A 27,500-nucleotide genomic window follows, 5' to 3' on the forward strand; every position below is an offset into this window, starting at 1 on the left:
CTTGTTCCCTGGTATTAAATGGGTATTAATTAATATCCAATTTTTTACCCTACTGTTTTAATTTATCTTAGGTAGATAGATAGATAGATAGATAGATAGATAGATAGATAGATAGATAGATAGATAGATAGATAGATAGGCAGACAGACAAACAGACAGACTGATTCATTGATATAGTAACTTTTACTAGTTTCAGTCATTCAATTATTGAGCTGTGGTCATGCTGGAACTAACACACTGAGACACACACAGACACGTACATACACACACACACACACACACTCTCACATACACATCCACACACTTACATGCATGTACGTACGGTGGGAGAGACAGACGGACGGACTGACAGACAAACAGTCACATTGGAAGAAAAACTGAGATATCATAACACTAATTGTGTAAGGTGTGTATGGCAAATTAGGAAAAGAAAAAAAAAAGAAGAAACAGAAAAAAACAAAAACGCTCCCGTCCATATGAAAAACAAAAAAGTTCCCGAAAAAACACCAAAAAAAACGGAAAAAAATTTAAGCCAAAATCACATGATACTCACCAAGTTTTGGCGGGAAAAGGTCTCGTGGCTGAAAATGACATGTGATTCGTGTTAGAACAACTGTTACAACTGATAGCATTCGTTAAAATAAGAGTCACTAGCATACTCCGTCCTCTTCTTACTTCGGTATCACCATCCCCCTTCCTTTCTATCATTACAATAATTTACAAGTCGAAATTTGAGCTCAAGGACACAGAGCTACTGATGTTTTTTTTAATTTTATTCCTTCTTGCTTGTACTGTGTAATTATATCTGACTACTACTACTACTACTACTACTACTACTACTACTACTACTACTACTACTACGACTACTGCTGCTGCCAGTGCTAGTCCTGTTGCACTCACAAACAAATATATATACACACGTCTATATGAATATATATACATCCATGCTTTCATTTATATACGTGTGTGTGTGTCTGTGTGTATAGATATACATATATATTTGTATATATAAATATATACATATACATGTACATATATGTATATATACATATACATATATATATACATACATACATACATACAAGTATATGTATATATATATATATATATATATATATAAACACACACATACATATATATATATATATATATATATATATATATATATATTTATAAACGCACATCCATATGTGTATGTGTGTGTTTGGATGTATGCATTTATATATGTATACACATGCATACATACGTACATACATACATGCATACATACATGCATACATACATGGATGCACGTACACATACACACATGATTTTGCTCCTTATTAATTATCGTTTACAGTGATGAGGTCATTAGCACTTTAAACCAAGCATCACTTAATAGTGGTTAGAACTATTTAGACGAAAATGAGAGACGTTATCTTCTCTACCATTGCCACTCAGCAGAAAAGGGCTAAGGTGGATGTATCTACGAAATTGTTGAAATAGCAGCCAAAACTCCCTCTTATTTACACTCTGACTTAAAAACGTAAAGAAAGCACTGGATAATAAAGCCCTGAATGCATTCTTAACAAGGAATACCCAAAACAGGTGTGGCTATGTCGTAAGGAGCTTGCTTTCCAACCACATGATTCCAGGTTCAGTCCCACTACGAGGCACCTTGAGCAAGTGTCTTCTACTAAAGCGTCGGGCCGAGCAAATCCTTGTGAGTGCATTTGGTAGAGAGAAACTGAAAGAAGCCTGTCATGTGTGTGTGTGTGTGTGTTTATGTCAGTATTTGTCCACCACCACCGCTTGAGAACCTGTGCTGATGTGTCTACGTTTCCGTAACTTAGCGGTTCGGCAAAGGAAACGGATAGAATAAGTGCCAGGCTTAACACACGACAATAAGTACTGATGTGGATTCATTCGGCAAAAATATTTCTCAAGGCAGTACCTCAGCATGGTCGTAGTCTAATGATTGAAACAAATAAACTATAAAAAAATAAAACCTAGCAGAAGAGATGTTCATGGCCGGGGTTACGTTGATCATAGATCAGCTCGATCAAAGCTGACTTAGGACAAGATTATTTCTCATATAAAGGAATGAAGCCTGAAATATAGGGATTGGGTTAGTCGATTACATGAACCTCCGTATCAATGGTTTTAAGTTTTTATACAACGCCAGCAATTTCAGGGGACGGGGTTAAGTCGATTACATCTCTAGTATTTCTGTAGAGGCATCTACGACTACATTATCCACTGTTTCTTTCCGTTATATGTACAGCGAGTGGGTAAGCCGGCGAGCTGGCAGAATAGTTAAGACACCGGGCAAAATGCTTAGCGGTATTTCGCCCGTCTTTACGTTCTGAGTTCAAATTCAACCGAGGTCGACATTGCCTTTCGTCCAGACGGTATCGATAAAATAAGTACCAGTTGAGCGCTGGAGTTGATATAATCGACTTACTACTTCCCCCAAATTTCAGGCCTTGTGTGCCTACAGTAGAAAGGATTGGTACAGCGGGTTGGTAAGTCGAGGAGCTAGCAGAATCGTTATCGGTATTTCACCCGTCTTTATGTTTCTTTTATTACTACATCGGTCTGGTAAAGCAACGAGCAGGCATAATCGTTAGCAAGCAAAACAAAATGCATAATGAGCTTTTCGTCCGTCTTTACGTTCTGAGTTCAAATGTCGCCGAGATCAACTTTTTGCTTCTTATCCTTCGGGATCGATAAAATAAATAAGTATCAGTTGAGCATTGGGGTCGATGTAATCGATTTACACACTCCCCGAAATTGCTGGCCTTGTGTCAAAATCTGAAACCATTATTACAGCAGGTTGGGAAGACGGCGAGCTAGCAAAATCGTTAACAAGCCGGGTCAAATGCTTACACCTATGTAAGACATCGTCATTACTCAGCTGAGCCATACAAAGATCTATGAGGAAAACCTATTCTTCCTTCCTCTGTATTTACTTGTATAATTAAGGCGGTGAGTTGGCAGAATCGTTAGCATGTTGCGCTATATGTTTAAAGTCACTTTTTCAAGTTTTTATATTCTGGGTTCAAATACTGCTGAGGTCGACTTTGCCTTTGAAGTCGATAAAATAAGTAGCAGTTCGGTATTTGAGCCCATGTAATCGATTAGCATCTTCCCCCTCTACTTCCCAAAATTTCAGGTCTTGTACCTATAGTAGAAAGAAATCTACAAATACCTGAGTTCATTTAAAGACAGAGATTGGGTACGTTTTCCATCAAGACTTAAGATATTGATACTGTTGTTTAACTCTTTTAACGTTAAGAGAGTCCGCATATAGATTATCATGACTCCTGAACACCCCCCCTATTACCACATTCTGTGCCATTGTCTACATTTCCACCCTCCTGAGTGGTTAAGATTCTTCAGAGTCAAGGTACCTATGGTGTTTTAACCAGTTCACTCTGAGATGCAAGTTGACTGTACGCTAAAATATGCCTTATGAAAATTCCCTTAATTTCCTTCTTGACCAGATCCAGTTGAAACCTTTCTCAGCAGCTTCCGTCATTGTTTTACGCGATTTGGTTTACTTTCTCACAGAAATTGAGAGCTCTTTCATGAGATGACAGGCAGATTTGTCCACAAAACCTCTCGCTCCCACTTTAATAGCGAACACTTTGGTTTAGATGCGAGATTCTGTTAATCTGATGGCTAAACTACCATGTTTTTTCTTGTAGATGTGAGTGTCCTCCTTTCTTCTTTCATATGGTGCAGTGAGTTTAATCAGAATTACTTGTTTGAGGAAAATGAGTAGAATACAATATCCAGTCTCAGTCGACATTGCCTTTCATCGTTTTGGGGTCGATAAATTAAGTACCAGTTACGTATTGGGGTCGATTTAATCGACTGGCCCCCTCCCCCAAAATTTCGGGCCTTGTGCCTAGAGTAGAAAAGATTCTTCTTGATATCTGGGTGATTTTTACATTCCGGTAAGTCTGCTGTGCACTCCCAGTCATCCACTCCATCATGCAGACCCGACTTCCATTATTCAATTGGTATAGTTGAGTAATGTTTAACCCCACCCACCGCTGTGTAGAGCACTAATTTGGCCTCTGATGGCATCGTCTTCCCTCAAACACTTGATTGGGCTTTCATGTGTTCCTCCCTTTGGTTAGCGCCACTTTGCAAGAGCTCAGAACATATCACAATGTTTGCTTTTACAGTTATTTGGTTTCCCCAATTTCACCAGGAGGTCATATATAGATCTGCAGAAGAAGCTAACACTAAGAGCAGTTATGAGCCATATGTCATTCTAGCAGAGACTTCTCTGGATTGCACTCTCCAACGTAGTCCATTATCTCTTTTGGCCATGTTGGACTGCTTTCTGGATTCTTTTGGCATCCTCTCCTCCCTTCACTGCCTGGTTTACCACGCCCTTCTTTTACTTCTCTTTTGCTTTTTTTTTTTACCCCACCTCCACTCTACTGAGCCTAGACCCTGCCTATTGGTCTAAATATGTTTCATTGAGCTTGAAGCTCATTTTGCTGCATTCACTACCTCCTGAAGCTTCCATTTTCTGCTACTTCTCAACTTGCTTTAGATTTTTCTTACGATCTTATCTCTGGAATCTTCGAGTATATACAAGAGTCTTCTTTTCCAACCTTGAATTCTAGCAGATTATGTCTACAGCCCAATGATTAAACACGAATTGAAATTTGCCAAAAGTATCAGCATCATGGGTCAGACAAACTGGTACAAGGCGTGGATTTTGCCAAAAACATAGTTGTTGGCACTCCGTCGTTTACGACGTCGAGGGTTCCAGTTGATCCGATCAACGGAACAGCCTGCTCGTGAAATTAACGTGCAAGTGGCTGAGCACTCCACAGACACGTGTACCCTTAACGTAGTTCTCGGGGATATTCAGCGTGACACAGTGTGACAAGGCTGACCCTTTGAATTACAGGCACAACAAAAATAAGAAGTAAGACTGAAAGGAAGTTGTGGTGAAAGAGTACAGCAGGGTTCGCCACCATCCTCTGCCGGAGCCTCGTGGAGCTTTAAGTGTTTTCGCTCAATAAACACTCACAACGTCCGGTCTGGGAATCGAAACCGCGATCCCATGACCGCGAGTCCGCTGCCCTAACCACTGGGCCATTGCGCCTCCACAAGAGCTATAAGGCAAATAAAATAACACCGGGATTTTGCTGGCAGTCTTACTTTTATGTCGGTCGTTTAGTCTTTGTTTTACGATTTTATTATTATTATTATTATATGGGACAATGTGTCATCATTTTAATATTCAGCCATTGTAGTTAAATATTGGGAAAGTGGTTTATTTAATTTTTTTTTTACTTCTTTGCAAAATTATTTTTGTTATATTACATTTATTATTGGTTTATTTGAGTCACGATTTTTTTCTAGTGGCATCTGTGAGCCCTTTCAGGAGTTATCAGATTGGTAATTCAGAATTGATGTTTCAGCTTGATATGGTTGATATTCAGGTCGGTGGTTTTAAAGAGAGAACTTGGGACAAAGCGAAAAAAAAATAAATAAAGAGAGAAGGGGAGTGAACAAAGAAAGAAATAAAGTAAGAGAGAAAGAGAGAAGAAAATGAGAGAGAGAGAGAGAGAGAGAGAGAGAGAGAGAGAGAGAGAGAGGGGGGAAGAGAAACAGAGAAAGAAAGAGAGTGAGATGTTGGCTATTTTGGAGAAGAGACAGAGTGATATGTTTCCTCAGTCGAAGTTTGGGAAGAGGGTCACAGTCAGGGTTGATATGTGATTTTTATTCTGTTTGCAATCTTAGAAAATAAATATTTTCTTTTCTTATCTAAGCTGATAGCGATATAGGTTGCAATCACCATGTAAATTCACCATGGAAACGAGGGGAGAAAAGCAGAAACGAACAGCTGACTTCTTATATAAACGTCTCACTCGTTTGATGTTTTTCAGCGACACAAACAAGAATAATATGATTATAGTAAATTCAAAAATGCTAATTCACTGTTTGAAAGCCGATAAGGACCTTGTTTAAGTTGTCATTGCTACGAAATATTAGATTTTCTTTTTATACAGAGATGTTCATGCCTTTCTCATTAGTGATATATAATGTAATTAGATATCACTTTTTGTAATAGGTACAGGTATGGTTGTGAGGTAAGAAAAAATTTTGCTGCTCAGCTACATGATTTTGAGTTCAGTCCCACTGCGTGGCACCTTGGACTAGTGTCTTCTGCAACGGCCTCGGGCCTTGTGTGAATAGATTTGGTACAAGCACACTGAAAGAATCCCATCATATCGCTGACCACTACTCCTGTGTGACTCTTCTGTCCGGCATTCGCCATGATAGATCGCTGACCACTACACATATTTTTTTCTCTCCTTGTTTCTCTCCTTATTTCTTTCTGTGTTCCATTCTGTTGAAGAGCGTAGGCTCGAAACGTTAAATAAGAAGAAAGACTTTCTCTATTCCCGAGCGTTATACTAATACATCCATTTGTTGTTTACACCACCTGTCTTCGTCTGTTGTTTTTTCGTGAATTCTCCCATATATATATATATATATATATATATATATATACACGTGTGTATTTATGTCTGACATAAATATGCACGTGTGTATGTGTGTTTGTACCTTTTCTTACTAACATCGTGTGATAGTTGTAAAGGCAGGCGGTATCATTCGTGTCCAATCTTCAATGAAAACATGTCTGGTCATAAGGAAATATTACCCTACCGGCAAACAGGTAAGGGTTGGCAACAAGAAGGGCTTTCATTTGTAGAAATTGTCTTAATACTGTTTAACCATGGTAAGCATGATGAACAAGTGGTTGTTAAAACGGTAATACTACTGATGATGACGATAGTGAATCAGCTTGTATGGCTTTTGAAATCACTCGACTTACAAGACACAACAGGCAAATTTCATTTAAATCATGTCTTCAAAAAAAAAGAAACGAAGTGCACATTAGATAATATATATTTGATTGCATTGTTTTTTAAAGAAAGACCAGATGGACACGGCCAGAAATCATAGATCTACTTGATAAGGGTCTAGAATACATGCTTTGAAGTATATGATTTGTTTCTCAAGACACTGCTGCTATGTGTCGTTGGTGAACATACTTGGAATCTAACTGAACAATAAGATTCTATCCCGTTCTTTGTATGCACTTTACAAGGTACACTCTACTTGATAAGTCCTACAGGGTTTTAAATTAATGGGACAGAAGTAATTTCCAACCCCGAAGCAGCACATAAACACTACATAACTATGACGGGAAGGGAAATTTTAGCAAACATTTTGTATTCATGTAATTCTTATGAATATAGAAAAATGTTTATGCATTCTTATGCATATAGAAAAAAAAAACACATCAAGCAATTAAAAGAAAAGGCTTCAGACTGCATTAAAAAGAAAACAATCGAAAGTAGAAAATGGAAGTGTAAGTTGTGATACATGTATAGCAAAGAAAGAGATAGTGAGCAAAAGACCCCAATATAATGAAAACCTTTATTTCAACACAAAATCAGAGATATTGGAGAAATATCGATACCTTAAAAAGTATGCACAACTCAGAAAATCATCTCTCATACTCCACCACTATTATGTTCTTTGTTTTTTACCACATGGATGTAAAAACTCATCTGGATTCTACGTAGCTTCTCTGTTTTTTTATATTTTTCAAAAAGTTAACAACTAATGCGGTCAAAAGGAAATAGTTCACATCTAAGTGTCACGATCTAAATCGAAGTGGAAACATGGAAAAATTTTACGTACGTGGAAATATGGAGCCTTATATATATATATATATATATATATATATATATATATATATATATATATATATATATATATATATATATATATATATATATATATATATATACATATATATATATATATTATAAAATAAGTGCTAACACACGAAATTCTCGACCTCTGAGTCATTCTGTAACATCTGCCAGATATTGATATACATATATATATATAATGTGTGCACATACATGTATATATGTATATGTATGTAGTGAAAGTAAAATGGACAGAGAGAGAAAAACTACAATTTACTTGTACATTGTTGAACAAACATTTAGCGAGTCTCTATGTAATATTTCGACTCACAAGAAATTACAACCAAATCTCTCGTGTCACACTATTACTGTCTTTTAAGATATAATAATGACACACACATTTGATAACATAGCCCTCCAGAAATTATGTCAGAAGAAATTAAGCTGGTCTCGACGAAAACGTCTAAGTAGGCAAGTCTGCATTATCAGAGCCGAAATTTAGGCTAGATAAAAGCAACTAGTTGTTTATTATTATAATGTGGCGTATAGAAAAAAAAACAGACAAGATAAAAGAAACAAAAAAACTGGACGGCCAGTGACATAAGCATCAACAATAACAACTATGTCATCAACAACAAGAATATCAAATTTTGGCACAAGACCAGAAATTTCGTGAAGGTGGGGTAAGCCGATTACATCGAACCTAATGTTCAACTGGTACTTATTTTATCGACTCCAAAAAGATGAAAGACAAACTTGACCTAGTCGGAATTTGAACTCAGAACGTAAAAACGGACGAAATACCGCTAAGTATTTTACCGAGCATGCTAACAATTCTAACAGTTCGCTATCAATAATATATCAACGACATTATCGACGACTATACAGGGTAATTCAAAAGTCGCCATACATAAGAACAACTTTTTTTTTTTTATAAGAAACAGTTTTTTTTTTATTTAACTGTTTCTTATAAAAATTTAAAAAAATTTCTTATATATGGTGACTTTTGAATCACCCTGTAGAATCCAAGCACAGTCAAGGTCATAATCGTAACGTCAAAGTTGTCAATCTTTTATGTTCGTCATTTACTTATTTTAGTCATTGAATTGCGACTATGGTGGTACACTGCATCGAATGGTTTCTTGCTTGTTTCTTTATTGTTACTTAAGTTTGGTACTAATGCTTATTACTCTCTTTTGGTGAACTGCAAAATTATGGGTATGTAAACATATAAACACTGATTGTGAAGCGAGGTTGAGGACAAATACCCACAGCACAAAACACACACACAAATATACGACGGCTATTCCACACAGTTTCCGTAAACCAAATTCACTCGCATGGCTTGGTCAGCCGGGGCTATGGCAGAAGACACTTCTCCAAGGTACCGCACAGTGGGGCTGAACACGAAACCACGTTGTCGCAAAGCGAGCTTATTTACACAGCCGTGCCTTCACTAGGACGAAGAGTATGTTCGTCTCACATGTAAAAAGATCAACAAATATGACGGATGTTATTCTCGGTGCATTGCGATCTGTGTCTGGGGAAAATTGTTTGCGACTAGAACGGCTTTCATTATTATAAAGTTTGATCGAGAATACCATTGCATCTGTGATATATTACACTGATCTACAAATCTTTGGTGTTTAGGGAATAGATATCTTTCCTATACAAAATCGGTCTCCCGAATTCAAATATAACCTTCTTTTTCTACCTATCAGATCTAGTTTTTGAGTTATTAAACATTCCTATAGTTACTATGTATGCTATGTATGTGTGTACGTCCAGTACGCAGTGTTCGTTACCTTATTTTAAGTTTTTTTTATTTTTATTTTTCCATACTTTAGAAAGTGAGCGTAATGTCTTCAAGAAAGTGTTGCGTTAATTCTCCAAATGTGTTTTGTTGTATTTGTAGAGAATACACATTACTGAATTTGTTGAAAGAGCGTATAAGGTATATTTTGGGGTCAAGCTGGGAGATCAAGATAAATATTGGGCACCGCATATTGTCTGCAAACAATGCACAGAACATTTGCGACAATAGGCTAAAGGGACAAGGAAAAGTATGATGTCTACTATACCAATGGCATGGCGGGAGTCCTATAATCACGTGGACGACTGCTATTTTTGTAACCTAAATTTTAAGAGTATTAACCGGAAAATTCGACAAATATACAGTGAAAAGCTTTCGGTTCCTATTTTCAATGTCTTACCTCAGATAAATTTACCCTCAACCAAAGAAGATTCATCACCTGAAGAAGACACTAGAAATCAAGACTTTCAATTGAGACTTTACCTCAGCTAATCTCCCAGGGAGAGGTGAATGATCTAGTTCGTGATTTGAACCTCCCAGAAAATTCTGCAGAATTTTTTACCTCTCGACTGAAAGAGAAGAATCTCCTTGAGAATGATGTCCGTATAACCTTTTATCGGAGTCGGCATGAAGAGTTCCTTTCTTTCTTCACAAAAGAGGAAGAGCTGGTTTACTGCAGAGATGTCAGTGGGTTTCTTAATAAACTTGACATTGAGGAATACAAACCAGAGGAATGGCGTCTTTTCATAGACAGCTCTAAGCGTAATTTAAAATGTGTATTGCTGCACAGCGGAAATGTGTATGGCTCTGTCCCACTCGGCCACTCAACAACTCTGAAGGAAAAATATGAAAAAATCAAGTTTTAGAGAAGGTACTGTATCAGGATCATAAATGGGACATCTGCGTGGACTTAAAGGCGGTGGATTTTCTCATGGGACAGCAATCTGGTTATACTAGATACCCATACTTCAACAAATATGCCTCGAACAAATATGGCGCCATGATGTAGAGCAGCCAATATATTAGAAGAACCTTTAGAGATAAGATCATTTACCCCCACTCCCACCCCTTTTTCACATCAAACTCAGATTGATCGAGTAATTCGTCAAAGCTCTTGATAAAAATGGGGAGTGCTTCAAGTATATCTGCAGTGTATTTCCAGACTTGACGACTGAAAAACTTACAGCAGGGATTTTTGATGGGCCACAGATCCGAAAGCTCTTGAAGAACACAAATTTCGTGAAAACGATGAGCAAAAATGAAGCATCAACTTGGCTAGCCTTTGCAGAAGTAGTGCAAAATTTCCTTGGGAAACACATAAGTGAAAACTATAAAGATTTTGTTACCATCCTGATATCAACTTTTCGTGATATTGGCGCGAATAAGAGCGACAAAATGCATTATCTTTTTAGTCATCTTGATGGTTTTCCTGAAAATCTTGGCGATGTTAGCGATGAACAAGGCGAAGGATTCTATCAGAACATCAAGGAGATGGAAACTCGGTACCAAGGACGTTGGAACGCTGTGATAATGGTAGACTATTGCTGGTATTTAAAACGAGATACTTTTGTTGCTCAACATTCATGGTACACAACGAGGTGTAAATTTATTCCATGAATTTTCTGCCAAAAATCTTTGCCGATGTGCATTTTCAATTTTGAATTTTTATTTGTACTTTGTTTTGTTTTGTGTTACGCTCTCTTTATTGATTCATATTATATGCCTCTTGTACGAATAAAAGACTTACTCTATCAGGTTTAGTCAGAAAGCTAGACCTGATAGGGAAAAAATAAAGGTAGTTTTGAATTTAGCTGTCAAAATCACTTAAGAATTTGTTGAAATATTCCAGGCACTAGACAAAAAAAATTTTTTGTTGCCCAGCCTTATCAATGAAGCAAAATTACAAGGTGGTGAGCTGTCAGAATCGTTACCATGCCGAGAAAAATAATGCTTAGCTGCATTTCGTCCGTCTTTACGTCCTGAGTTCAAATTCCGCCCAGGTCGACTTTGGCTTTCCTTCTTTCGGGGTCGATAAAAATAAGTACTAATCAAGTACTGGGGTGAACGTAATCGACTAGCCTTCTTCCCCCAAATTTCAGACCTTGTGCCTATAATAGAAAAGATTATTTACCTAATAGAAAGGATTGTACATCTCTTACTATGAAGGCACGCGGCCTAGTGGTTAGGATGCTGCACAAACGATTGCAAGAGTCTGGTTTCGATTCTCAGACCGGGCTATGCTTTGTGTATTTGAGCACAGAACACTTAATTTCACGTCACAGAAATTAAGTAAGACTACGATAGACCGTTCATGGGCAATGTAGTGATTTCACTCACTTACATGTTATGGAAACTGAGTAAATATACTGGGCCTTACGAGTCTCAGGACTCGAGGCAGAACTTATTTTCATCTTTTACTGTGAATAGACAGACAATTTGAAGGGTTAATTTAAACACGATGATATTTAATATGTACCAAAGACAATGTGTGTATTTGAGAGAGAGAGTTGGGGACGGAAGGTGTAAGTGACGTAGTGAACAAGTGTTAGAGAGATATTATCAATTCAAGTCACATACATAATATCAGTGCTCTAACATAAAAACAAAACAAAACGTATATATATTGGGTCATCCATAAATAATGCGGATTTTTCAATTGCATGAACTAAAAAGTCGGAGAGGGACGAGATAAACTACCTACATCAACTTGCTATGAAAGCAGGTAGTAATAAAGCTTCAGGATGACAAAAGACTTGTGAGTGGATTTCGTGGACAGAAACTTAAAGAAGCCCATCATATATATGTGTGTGAATGTATGTGAGTGTGTGTGTGTGTGTGTGCGCGTGTATGTGTGTGCATGCGAGCGTGTGTGGGCATGTGTGTGTGTGTGTGTGTGTGTGTGTTCGTGTCGTTGTGTCTGTGTTTGTCCCCCACCACTGCTTTGAAACCGGTGTTTGTCTGTTTACGTCCCCGTAATTTAGTGGTCCCGCAAAGGTTTTCGATAGAAAAAGTACCAGGCTTTAAAAAATAATTGGGCCGATTCATTCGACTAAAACTTCTTCAATGCGGTAAACCCCACCTTGGACGCAGCCTAATCACTGAAACGATCAAAATATAAAGATATATGAATGCAAGGCATGTATTCACGTTTTGCATGAAAATGTCATATATATATATATATATATATATGCACACACACACACACACACACACACACACAGAGTGCGATGGGTAAATTGTATCCATTTTATATTATTAATTTCGCACATGCGCATTGTTTGTTTTTGATTTCGTCGACTATACAGTATAGTAGGGTCAGTAAAGCACAGTCCCTGTGAAAAACAGCACCATGACGCAATTCACTCTGCCAGAAATTTGGAAACGACATGCTGTACTGCTTGGCATTCGCGCCGAAAGTTCCAATACGAACATTTCTGAGTGTTTGGGTAGCAATCTGAACCCAATCTGAGGGCAGTGCAATTTGCGGACATGCACCGAGAGTGATAAAGAGAAGCAACAGGACTCTGCCCCATGCCACACAAGCAAGAGAACCCAAACATGGCTGTTAGACCACATCATCCCTAACATCTGGCCATCTAACTCCCCAGATTTCAACCCCCTTGATTATTATGTGTAGGGCGCAGCTGAGTAAGAGAGTCCAACAAAACTCCTTGCAACACCAAAGATGAACTGAAGGTAACCTTTACATATACACACACACATAGACACACACACACACACACACACACACACACACACACACACACACACACACACACACACACACACACACACACTTACCAACCACATGTTCCGGATTCAGTCACACTGCGTGGTACCTTGGGAAAGTGTCTTCTACTATAGCCTCGGGCCGACCAAAGCCTTGTGAGTGGATTTGGTAGACGGAAACTGAAAGTACATCGTCTACGTCCCCGTAAATCAGCGGTTCGGGAAAATGCACCGATAGAATAAGTACTAGGCTTACAAAGAATATGTCCTGGGGTCGATTTGCTCGACTAAAAGCGGTGCTCCAGCATGGCCACATTCAAATGACTGAAATAAGTATAAAAAAATAAAAGAATAAAGAATATACACACATATATATAAATATATACAAATATATGTTTATATATGTGTATATATTATATATATATATATGTATATATATACACACACACACATAAACACACACACACACACATATGTATATGAATATATATACATATATATATAATAGTCAAGGATAAAATTTTTCTAAAATATATCAATGGCCAGCATACAAACGTAGACCTATTAAGGTGAAATCATATTTATAATTATAATTATGGGCATAGAAAAGTTCTAGCCTATATGCTGAAAATAGACGCTAAATCGTCCATGCTTTTAATTAAAATTATACATATATATTATATGTAAGTGCAGGAGTGGCTGTGTGCACTGCGTGGCACCTTGGGCAAGTGTCTTTTACTATAGCTTCAGGCCGACCAAAGTTACGGGGACCTAATCACACCAACATCAGTTGTCAAGCGATGGTGGTGGTACAAACACTGACACAAATACACACACACACATACATATATATATATATATATATATATATATATATATATATATATATATATACACGTTCTACTTCAAAATTTCAAGCGTTGTGCTTCTAAGCAGAAAATGATAAGATAGATAGATAGATAGATACATACATACATACATAGGCAGATATATATATATATATATATATATATATATATATATATATATATATATATATATATATATATATATATATATATATATATATATATATATATATATATATATATATATATATATATATATATATATATATATATATATATATATATATATATATATATATAAGAGTGGCTGTGTGGCAAGTACCTTGCTTACCAACCACATGGTCCCGGGTTCAGTCCCACTGCGCGGCACCTATATATATATATATATATATATATATATATATATATATATATATATAAACAAATAGTAAATGAGTATATGCATATATACGTACAGGTATGTGCGTACCGACATCCACCTGTATGTATAGGTGCATATCTGGGTACAGGACATTGCAAACAAAACGTAGACGAGAAAACACACAAGCCACATAGAGAACATTCTACTTCATCAGCTAACCCCTATATATATATATATATATATATATATATATATATATATATATATATATATATATATATATATATATATATATATATATATATATATATATATATATATATATATATATATATATATATATATATATATATATATATATATATATATATATATATATATATATATATATATATATATATATATATATATATATATATATATATATATATATATATATATATATATATATATATATCTATAGGAGTGGCTGTGTGGTAAGTACCTTGCTTACCAACCATATGGTCCCGGGTTCAGTCCCACTGCGCGGCACCTTGGGCAAGCGTATCTACTATAGCCTCGGTCCAACCAAAGCCTTGTGAGTGGATTTGGTAGAAACTGAATGTAGCTCGTCGTATATATATATATATATATATATATATATATATATATATATATATATGTATGTATATATATACATTTGTGTGTGTGTTTGTGTGTGTGTGTTCGTGTGTCTGTGTTTGTGCTTGGCAACCGATGTTGGTGTGTTCACGTCCCCGTAAATTAGCCTGTTCGGCAAAAGGAACCGATAGAATAAATACTAGGATAAAATACAAAGAATAAGTCCTGGGGTCGATTTGTTCGACTAAAGGAGGTGCTCCAGCATGGCCGCAGTCAAATGACTGATACATATAAAAGAATAGAAGAATATGTATACTTATTACATAATACATAATAGATATACTCTTTTACTCTTTTACTTGTTTCAGTCATTTGACTGTGGCCATGCTGGAGCACCACCTTTAGTCGAGCAAATCGACCCCAGGACTTATTCTTTGTAAGCCTAGTACTTATTCTATCGTCTCTTTTGTCGAACCGCTAAGTTACGGGGACGTAAACACACCAGAATCGGTTGTCAAGCGATGTTGGGGGGACAAACACAGACACGCAAACATATACACACACATACATATATACACATATATACGACGGACTTCTTTCAGTTTCCGTCTACCAAATCCACTCACAAGGCTTTGGTCGGCCCGAGGCTATAGTAGAAGACACTTGCCCAAGGTGCCACGTAGTGGGACTGAACCCGGAACCATGTGGTTGGTAAGCAAGCTACTTACCACACAGCCACTCCTACTTAAAATTTGGGTATGAGTACGTATATGAAGATATATAAAATTTAGAATATATATATATATATATATATATATATATATATATATATATATATATATATATATATATATATATATATATATATATATATATATATATATTCTAAATATAGAAAGCATTTATTTGTGTGTGATGTAATTGTTTGTAAGTCTGTACGAATTCCAGTGCAGCCTGTCAGTAAGTGTAGATTTGCGTTGGTTAACATTCCTTTCGTACATGATCATACAAATGATGCGAAAGGCGGACATGACTTGATGAAGACAAACATATGGGAGTGTATGAGTTATTACACTGATTTTGAATAAAAGTGGGCGTTGATAGATAAAGGAGAGGTGGTTTGGCGCGAATTTACAAGTGGCGGCAAAAATTCTCATGCGTGTTTTTAACCACGCTGCTTTTTTTGGAATAAAAATAAAATGGGGAAAACCGAAAAAAAAAAAGGCAGAAAACCCATATGATGTTTTTATTACGTAACTGATTAGTCACACATGTTTTTTTTATTACATATTACTCATTTAAGATAATACAATTAATAAGTAGGAGCACTCCGTCGGTTTACGACGACGAGGGTCCCAGCTTGTTCGTGAAATTAACGTGCAAGTAGCTGGGCAATCCACAGACACGTGAACCCCTAACATAGGTCTCAGCGAGATTCAGCGTGACAACACTGGCCCTTTGAAATACGGGTACACTCATTTTTGCCAGCTGAGTGGAGCAACGTGAAATAAAGTGTCTTGTTCATGGACACAACGCGTCGCCGGCAATTGAACTCACAATCGTGAGTCGAATGCCACGCGCATTCACACAATTAATATGTAATAAAATACATATATATATTGCACTGATTGTAATCTCGGTTAATTTCTAGTTTATTGAAAATTATCGACAGAAATTCTCGAATAGAATAGATGTAGCTCATTTGGTAAGAAGTTTGCTTCCAAGCCACGTGGTCCCGCGTTCAGTCTCACTGCGTGTCTGTCACTTTGAACAAATGTCTTCAACTATACTCCTGGGGCTGACCTAAGCCTTGTGAGTCGATTTGGTAGATGGAAACTGAAAGAAGCTCGTCGTAAATATGTGTGTATGTGTGTGTGTGTGTGTGTGTCTTTGTCTGCCCCCACCCCACCGGTGTTTATGTCCCCCTTAACTTAGCGGTTCGGCAAAAGGCACTGACAAAATAAGCACCAAGCTTTACAAAAAATATCCCTGAGGTCGATTAGTTCCACTAAAAATTCCTCAAGGTGGTTCCCCAGCTTGGCCGCAGTCTAATGACTGAAACAAGTAAAAGATGAAAGATAAATATAGTTATCATAAAGTCTACTTCATAGACACGTGGTCATTTCCCATGCTAGAAATAGCAGTCAGACCTCCCTCAAAATTCACTCTGCTGCTAAAAGAAATAGCAGCCAGATCTTCATCGAATTATATACTCTACTAACTGAAAACCAACTACAGAATCTCTTCATGGTCATTTCGCATGCTAGAAATAATAGCTAGACCTTCTTCAAACTATACTGTTAAATGAAAAGAACCAGAGGACCATTTAGTGATCATCTTATGTGCTAGAAATAGTAGTTAGACCTCTTCTAAGAGAATGTCTTACTGGCCGTTTATAGCAGCTAAAACTCTTTCACATTACTCTCTGCTAACTGAAGACACCCACCACCACCACCCTCTTAGTGGTCGTTTTACACGCTAGAAATAACAGTCATACCTCTTTCAAATTAGTTTACTAGAAACCAGCCAGAGAACCTCTTAGTGGTCGTTTTATAAGCTAGAAATGACAGCCAGACCCCCGTCAAATTACACTCTGCTGCTATAAATAGACACACCTAAAATTCCACACTGCTAAATATAAACTGGACTAGCAATTGTGTGTGATATATCTTTAATAAGATCATTTCCCAAGGCGTTGCCTCGGAGGATGGCGAGATAGATGCACTGAAACAGTCACTGTAATTCACGGGGCTCACACTTGCGAAGAGCCACTTCCACCCTAGTAGCGGTGAGCAGGGATATGGTCCGGGCGGGTGCCAAGAACGCCGGAGGTCTCCACATGCTAGAAATAACAGCCAGACCTCCTTCGAATTACACCCTCCTAAATAAAAACCAATTAGAGAACCTTGGTAATCGTTTTATATACTAGTATTAAAAGTCAGACCTTCCTCAAGAGAACTCATCTGTGGTTGTTTTAGATGCTAGATATAGCAGCCCTTCAAACTACACACTGCTAACTGAAAACTAGCCAGAGAATGTCTTAGTAATCGTTTTACATGCTAGAAATAACAGTTAAATCTCCTTCAAGTTAAGTAGCAGCAGAGTGAAATTCAAGTTTCACTAATTGTAATCTCATTTATCTCCTAGTTTATTGAAACTTATCTCTAGAAGCTCTCTAAACCAGTTGTAGATATACATGAGTCATCAAAATCAATGTCAACTGATAAATGGACGAACCAACAACATGACCTGTTAGTGGTCGTTTTCCGCGCTAGAAATAGCAGAGAGACGGTCTTCAAGTTAGACTCTGCTAACGGGAAACTAACAAGAGAACCTTCATGGTTCTTTTACATGCTAGAAATAGCAACCATACCTTTTTCAAATTACACTCTGCTAATTGAATACCAACTGGAGAATCACTTTGTGGTCGTTTAACATATTAGAAATAGTAGTCAGACCTTCAAATCACTCTTTATTAACTGAAGACCAACTAAAGAAACTTAGTGACCGTTTGAGATCCTAGAAATAGCAACCATACCCCCCTTCAAATTACACTCTGTTACTTGAAAGCTACAAGAGAAACCCTTAGTGATCGTTTTAGATGCTAGAAATAGCAGCCTGGCTGACTTCAATTGGTACTTTGTTAACTGAAAAGTAACTAGAGTTCGTTACTCATGCCATAAATAGAGGCTATACCTTCTTCGAACTATACTCTGCTAACTGAAAACCAGTTAGAGAACCTCTTAGTATTCTTCTAACATATTAGAAATAGCAGCTAGAACGTCTTCAAATTGAATCCAGGTTAAAAAAAAAAAAAGTCACAGGAAAAAAGTCATGGAAAATAAGTCACAGGAAAAAAATTACAGGGGTTTCCGAGGGGTTTTCTCCGGATCCCATAGATTAATTGCGACTTTGGTAATTTTTCAGATTAACACCTGCACGAACTTCACTAGGGTGTTAGGGTTAAGGTTTTAGGGTCAGGGTTAGGGTTTTAGGGCTAGATTTAGGGTTAGGGTTAGGGTTTAGGGTTACGGTTACGGTTAGGGTTAGGGTTTTAGGGTTTGGGTAAGGGAATTCCGCCCCTAACCGTAACCGTAACCCTAAACACTAACCCTAACTCTAACCCTAAAACCCTAACCCTGACCCTAAAACCTTAACCCTAACACCCTAGTGAAGATCGTGCGGGTGTTAATCTAAAAAGTTACCGCGACTTTTTCTTGTGACTTTATTACCGGCCACCTTCAAATTATATTCTGCTCACTAAAAAAAGTGAGGGAGGGGCACAACAAATTATCTTTATGTCGGGAGGAAAAGATGAGAGCATCACGACCAGCAGAAATCATGACTGTTACCATGGCGAATTTAAACAATAAACAGGAACATGGTGGAGTAGAAGGCGAGGTACATTGATACGTAAATAAAAAGATAACAAGATGAGGTAAATACAGAGAACGATTAATATACACCAATACATGGTACATAGTGAGATCAATAGATAAAATTGATATCATCCAAAATTGTTCGGAGTGGCTGTGTGGTACGTAGCTTGCTTACCAACCACATGGTCCTGGGTTCAGTTCCACTGCGTGGCACCTTGGGCAAGTGTCTTCTACTATAGCCTTGGGCCGACCAAAGCTTTGTGAGCGGATTTGGTAGACGGAAACTGGAAGAAGACCGTCGTATATGTATATGTATATATATATATATATATATATATATGTGTGTGTGTGTATGTTTGTGTGTCTGTTTGTCCACCCAGCATCGCTTGACAACCGATGCTGGTGTGTTTGCGTCCCCGTAACTTAGCGGTTCGGCAAAAGACGCCGATAGAATAAGTACTAAGCTTACAAAGAATAAGCTCTGGGGTCGATTCGCTCGACTATAAAAGGCGGTGCTCCAGCATAGCCGCAGTCAAATGACTGAAACAAGTAAAAGAGAGTAAAAGAGAGTATAGTATATTAGACTAGTGGATTGGTAAATTAATATGTAACAAATATATATATATATATATCATGTATTTATGGACACACAGACATACAGAGCAATGTGTACACATATATATATATATATATATATATATATATATATATATATATATTAATAAATTATAGGGTAGTAAAGAAAATTTTAGAAATTTTATTTACCACCAGTGGTCTAGCGAGAGTAAAAAAACAGTCAATAGACTATGTATTATTCATTTGAAATGCAGAGACGCCTATAATAGGACATCTACTCGCTAGAAATAGCAGCAAAAATACTACATACCACAAAAGTTAGGGATAATTTCGAAAGGAAATGAAAAATAAAAACTTTTACCAATCTATATTCTGTACCATGGTTTCTTCAATTGACTTGAAACCATGGTACAGAATATAGATTGGTAAAAGTTTTTATTTTTCATTTCCTTTCGAAATTATCCCTAACTTTTGTGGTATGTAGTATTTTTGCTGCTATTTCTAGCGAGTAGATGTCCTATTATAGGCGTCTCTGTATTTCAAATGAATATATATATATTGGGCACATATTTTCTTTAAGACATGTTATACAATTCATTTTAAAAAGTCCTTAATATAAAAAATAGACCACGATGGTTAATGTTTAGAAACACCCAGACAAATATGTAACACACACACACACACACACATATATATATATATATATATACACACACATACATATACATGTGTGTGTCTGTCTGTCTGCCTGTGTGTCTGTGTGTGTGTGTTTGTGTGTGCGTGCATATCTGAAAGCACGTGTTCATATTTTTGAAATTCGTGTTTGAAATTCGCGCCAACTTCAGAGCTGCATTCACTCGTTTGTGCAAAATAAAATTTTTTAAGTGATGTGTATATATATATATATATATATATAAATAATCATATGTATATTCATGTATGTATGTATGTGTATATACATGTAAGCGCATGTTTAGTAAGGACCCACGTGTGCTTATTTCACGTCAAGCCTTCAGTTACACACCCTTGTTTTATATTTATATATATATATATATATAATATATAGATTTATATAATATATAATATATAGATTTATTTCTTCAAATATATATATATATATATATGTGTGTGTGTGTGTATGAAATATATCTATCCCAACATACATACATACATGTTTGTATGTATATTTGTAACACCCGCGACAGTCGAGGAATTACTGTATATGTATATTCAAACATGTATCTGTATATACAAATAGAAACGAAAGCACGTGTTCGAAATTTGCGCCAAGTCTTCAGTTACACCCCCTACCTTGTAATATATAATGTAAGTATGAAATTCGCGCCAATTTATAACCCACTGTTTCACAAAAGAATTTACTTAAGATATACATATCTCTCTCTCTCTCTCTCTCTCTCTCTCTCTCTCTATATATATATATATATATATATATATATATGTATATATATATATATATATATATATATATGTATGTATGTATGTATGCGTTCACTTTTTCTGTACCGTAAAAGTCATTTTAAAATATCGCTTGAACAAATTTCCTATCCCTAACGAGGGTGTGTATCATAAGAGATGGCGCGAAATTTAAACACGTGGGTCTAAAATCACGTGCTTTTATTGATGAGCATATGACTGTGAAGCCTTCCATCTCTCTTTCTCTTTCGGTGTATCTCTCTGTCTCCCATTTTCTCTAACTCTCTCCCTCTTTCTTTCTCTCACATACACCCGTTTTCATTACATAGCCATGCGTGTCATGTCGAGAGCAGTCTCCCTACTTCCTCTTTCTCTCTCCTAGTTATCTATCTATCTATCTATCTATCTATCTATCTATCTATCTATCTATCTATCTATCTATCTATACCATTGTCCGACGATGGCTTCGCTGGCCAAAACTTCGAAGTCACGGCTAACAACATTTTGTATCTACAAAAGTATAAAGTAATGTTGATTACTTTAAAGAAAAAATGTTTTTATTATATTGTTATACTTGGTTGGGGATAGTCCGTACAACCAAACATTTTTGTATATATATTCACATATTACACATGTATATATACATATATATATACACACACAAACTATATATATATATATATATATATATATATATATATATATATATATATATATTATAAATTAACTACCAACAAAAATAATTGGTAAGCTAACTAAAAAAAATCATCACCAAAATAAAAGAAAAAAACGATAGTGAAGGTATGCAGACTCTTCAAGAATCGATCCTTTTGGTTATATTAATAATAACAAAGGAGTTACGACGCAAAAACGTATAAATTCAAAAGAACATATTTATCTTCTTCAATATATATTTCAGAAGATAAATATGTTCATTTGAATTTATACGTTTTTGCTTCGTAACTCCTTTATTATTATTAATATATATATATATATATATATATATATATATATATATATATATATATATATATATATATATATATATATATATATATATATATATTATATATAATATATAATATATATGTTATATATATATATATATATATATATATATATATATATATATGTTTATATATATATATATATATATATATATACATACACACACACACACACACACATATATATATATGTATGTGTATATATATATATGTGTGTGTTTATATTTATAATTCACATGTTATGTAGATATATATAGAGTGTATATATAAATATACATACGTACGTATGTGTGTGAGAGTGTGTGTATATATAATATATATATATAGACATATATATATATTATATTTATATAATATTTTTTTATATATAATATATATATATATATGTATGTATATATACGGTAACGTGCTGATTTTTCTATTCTTAAATAAAATTCTCTTTATATATTATTCATCAATATTGTTTCATCAATCCTTTTTCGAAACACGAGGGCGTGTAAGATAAGATTTGGCGCGCACTTCAAACACGTGGGTCCAACCAACGAACCTGGTAGTTGTAGTCAAAAACATTTTTTTTTTTGTTTTACACCCATGCTGTCAACTAAACCGCTCCTTTACGCGCATGTACATGTGATTCGTTACGTCTATGTGCGCACGTATACGACACTTACACAAATACATATATACACATACACAACAAACGTGACGTGTGAATAGACATTTTAGATAGGCAGAGTAATAAAGGAAAAGAAACCACGGTTATAGAGATAGATAGACAGATAGTTCAACCGAGAAGTCTTGTTCATTTTGGACCCACGGGTTTAAAAAAAGATCGCGCCAATTTTTTTTTTTCTTTACACACCCTCGTGTTTTGTAAAAAGATCTTTCCTTCAAACATTTGAAGGAGAAAACAAGTGAAAATACCGAACATATATAAATGTATATATGTGTGTTTGTATGTGTGTTGTATGTATACACACACACACACACACACACACAAAAAACACACACACACATGTATATATATTGTACTTCGAGATGGTCATCTTATTATTATTTGGCAAAAAAATAATAGTGAAAAAATGACCACCATATATATCATATATATATATACATCATATATACATATATATATATATTATCATATATATATATATATATATATATATATATATATATATATATATATATACATATATATCATATATATATATATGTATATATATATATATATATATATATATATATATAACATCATATATATATATATATATGTATGTATATATATATATATATGATCATATATATATCACTTGTGTGTATATATATATATTTATTTTTCTCAGTTTTCTTTTAACTTCTGACCTCTGTCTCTCTCCCTCTCTTTGACACTACTATATATATACCCACAAACACTTAGATAGATAGATAGATAGGTAGGTAGATAGATAGATAGATAGATAGATAGATAGATAGATAGATAGATAGATAGATAGATAGATAGATAGAGGGAGGAAGGGAGCGCGATGATAGCAGGTAGGTAATGCAGGTGGGCAGAAATAAAGTAAGTAGACTCTTTGATAGGCAGGTAGGACAAGCAGGCAAGCAGGTAGGTAGGTTTTGTGTGCGAGTGTGTATGTTTGTATGTGTATGCAAAACTACTTCCAGACAGTACAGATATGTAGTCATCTTCAGCTGCAATATTACTTACATACGTACTTTGATTCTATTATGCATAGCCTTTATTCACACATGCCTATACACATTACACGCACCTGCACTGTATCCTCCAATATCCTCCTCTGTCACAATTCCCTCCCTGTTCCTTTCTTTCTTTCTTTCTCTCCCTCTCTCTTTCTCTCTCTTTCTCTCTCTCTCTTACATGTGAAAAGTGAATAAGTAAATCAATCTCTCTACACACTCCTACCTCCAATCTCTACGTTCATCTCTATGAGAATTTTTGTTACTGTGAATAAGGTGTATAAAGTAGCCAATTTTATAGTCAACGCACACCTGCATTTCACACCCCTTTCTCTCTGTCTGTCCCCTCTCTCTGTCTCTGTCTCACTCTCTCTCTCTGTTCTCTGTCTGTCTGTCTCTCTCTCTGATACAGAGGAGCAGAATGAGAGAGGGGAAAGGGAACAGGAGGGGGATCAGTAACATTATTTACGCTTCATTTTAATGTAAAAATTCTTCTATTTTACTTATGGGCGAATTGAGATATATCTCATAAAATACACGTGCGTCTAGTTTGCATTTTACACACTCGTGCACACACCGATATGTTTTCCTGGCTCTCCCTCTCTTTCTCTGTATGTGTACAGGGAGGAGGAGTGTATATGTGTGTGGAGGGGTGTATGTCTGTGTGAGTGTGAGTGTGAGTGTGTGTATTTCTGTTTTTATTGCTAATGTGTGTGAAAATGAAATACAACGTCAATGATGAGAACAAGATGACAGACACCACACCATTACCGCCAACAACAATATCAAAATAATAACAATAACAATGTTGAAAGTCACGAATGAACTGGACCCTACATTTTCCTGTTCACTCTGATTTCAAGGCCATTCAGCTGACTATTTTGGCGGGTGGCTGGATTGGAGGATGATGGGTGGACGGACGAACGGATGGGTAGATTCAGGGAAAGTGGGAGGGAAGGATAGATAGATAGATAGATAGATAGATAGATAGATAGATAGTTGTACCTGTATTAGCAGGAGGGCTGTCCACCTATCCAGATTTTGCATGATTACTCGACCTTCCACCCTTCCGTCTACTCAGTTAGCCGGTCATCCACCCATCCATGCATGCACCTGCCCAACCAACCAACCAACCAGCCAGACTTCACCCAACCGCCCATTCATCCATCGACGTATTCAAATAGCCAGTTTTCATCTACTCATCAATCCATGTGGATGAGCAGACGAATATGCATATAAACAAACACCTATCTACGTAAATTTTGCACGATCACTCGACCTGCCACAAGTAGCAACCAAATTTCCTGTTAATCACACTTTACACTTTTAAAGGGAGACAATTAAGTACATGTGGTTCTACATGCACTCTGTTCTCTTATTCTTTTACTTGTTTCAGTTATTTCAATGCCACCATACTGGAGCACCGTCTTGAAGGATTTTCGTCGAACAAATCGACCCCAGGACTTATTTTGGAAGCCTAGTACTTATTCTTCTATCATTCTCTTTTTGCCGAACCGCTAATTTACGGGGATAAAACCAGTTGTCGAGCGGTGGTGATGGGGGTGACAAACACAGACGCAAAGGCGTCCAGAGGTAAAATATAGATGAGAACCACACTCTTCGATCTACCAGTCTATCTATCTATATATCTGTCTATCAAACCAGCCTTGCAGCCGCACAGTGGTCCGCTTGTCTTCCCATCACGATACGCCTGTCCCTTATCCATCCATCTGCCCAGCTTCTTCCCAGTTATACGCCCCTATTCCTCCATCTAATTTATCTACGTATTCATCTACACAAGCAGCTATCATTAAACCTTCCACCCTTCCGTCTAATCAGTAGGCCAGTCATCCACCCATCCATGCATGCACCTGTCCAACCAACCAACCAACCAACCAACCAACCAACCAACCAACCAACCAGCCAACCAACCAACCAGCCAGACTTCACCCAACCGCCCATTCATCCATCCACCTATTCAAATAGCCAGTTTGTCATCTACTCATCAATCCATGTGGATGAGCAGACGAATATGCATATAAACAAACACTTCTCTGGACGTTATCCAAAGGCATGGGTGCATGGGCCATCATAATTTTACACACAAACACACACATATATATATATATATATATATATATACAGGATGACCGAAATTCACACGCATGCTTCAATCTTTCTGAAGTTGAATAAAATAGATAAAATAATGAATATACTCTTACTTGATTGAACATGATGAACAAAATGGAGGAGGACAGGGATGGAGAGGAGGAGGAGAAGAAGAAGAAGAAGGAGGAGGAGAAGAAGAAGAAGAAGAAGAAGAAGAAGAAGAAGAAGAAGAAGAAGAAGAAGAAGAAGAAGAAGAAGAAGAAGGTGGGGTGGGGTGGGGGTGGGGTGATGACGATGACGATGACGATGATGATGATCTGCAAAGTGAAAACAAAAATGTGTAAGCTTAGTACTATGATAGGATCTATTCAAAGTAATTGTTGCGTTGGGAATGATAAAAAAAGGGAGCTGAGAAGTATATTGAGCAACTGCCTGGTAACTCCAATCTCCGTGAACTACAAAAGATAACCTTGATGGGTACAGCCCATATACTCCATTACTCTCCATCTAAAATGGAATAAATGTGATGATAATTTATAATAATAATAATAATAATGATTGGGTACTGTAAGCACTACTGGGTACTGCACAGCACTACTGGGTACTGCACAGCACTACTGGGTACTGCACACAGCACTACTGGGTACTGCACACATTCTACGCAAAACACTTTCAATACAGTAAACATAAGAGCACCACAGCAAACCACAGCACATACCCAAGGCGCACAGAGCTGCGCTCGGTAGTGAAGTGAAAGCACGTTATAAAAATAAAACTACTGAACAATAATAATAATAATAATAAATGATAAATAATAATAATAATAATAATAATGATAATAATAATAATAATAATAATAATAATAATAATAATAATAATAATAATAATAATAATAATAATCCTTTCTATTATAGGCACAAGGCCTGAAATTAACGTAATATAAATAAAATGTCATATCATTAGGAGCGTGTCGAATCATTATGTTTGTATGTGTGTGTGTGTGTGTGTGTGTGTGTGTGTGCGTATACTCTTTTTACTCTTTTTACTTGTTTCAGTCATTTCACTGCGGCCATGCTGGAGCACCGCCTTTAGTCGAGCAAATCGACCCCAGGACTTATTCTTTGTAAGTCTAGTACTTATTCTATCGGTCTCTTTTTGCCAAACCGCTAGCTTACGGGGATGTAAACACACCAGCATCGGT

General features: G+C 36.2%; 1 protein-coding gene across 2 annotated transcripts in view; it reads right to left on the reverse strand.

The window, feature by feature from the left end:
* Positions 1-27,500, reverse strand: part of LOC106871643 (uncharacterized) — a 175,901-nt gene that overhangs the window by 115,949 nt on the left and 32,452 nt on the right. The window contains exon 2 of one of the 2 annotated variants that reach the window (XM_089345719.1): positions 554-581. The exons of the other annotated variant lie outside the window; for it this stretch is intronic. The gene's annotated coding sequence lies outside the window, so the exon portion shown is untranslated. The remainder of the gene's footprint in view (positions 1-553; positions 582-27,500) is intronic. 2 annotated transcript variants of the gene reach the window in all.

Source organism: Octopus bimaculoides, chromosome 2 (genome assembly GCF_046866305.1).
Source record: "Octopus bimaculoides isolate indiv1 chromosome 2, ASM4686630v1, whole genome shotgun sequence".
NCBI lineage: Eukaryota > Metazoa > Mollusca > Cephalopoda > Octopoda > Octopodidae > Octopus > Octopus bimaculoides.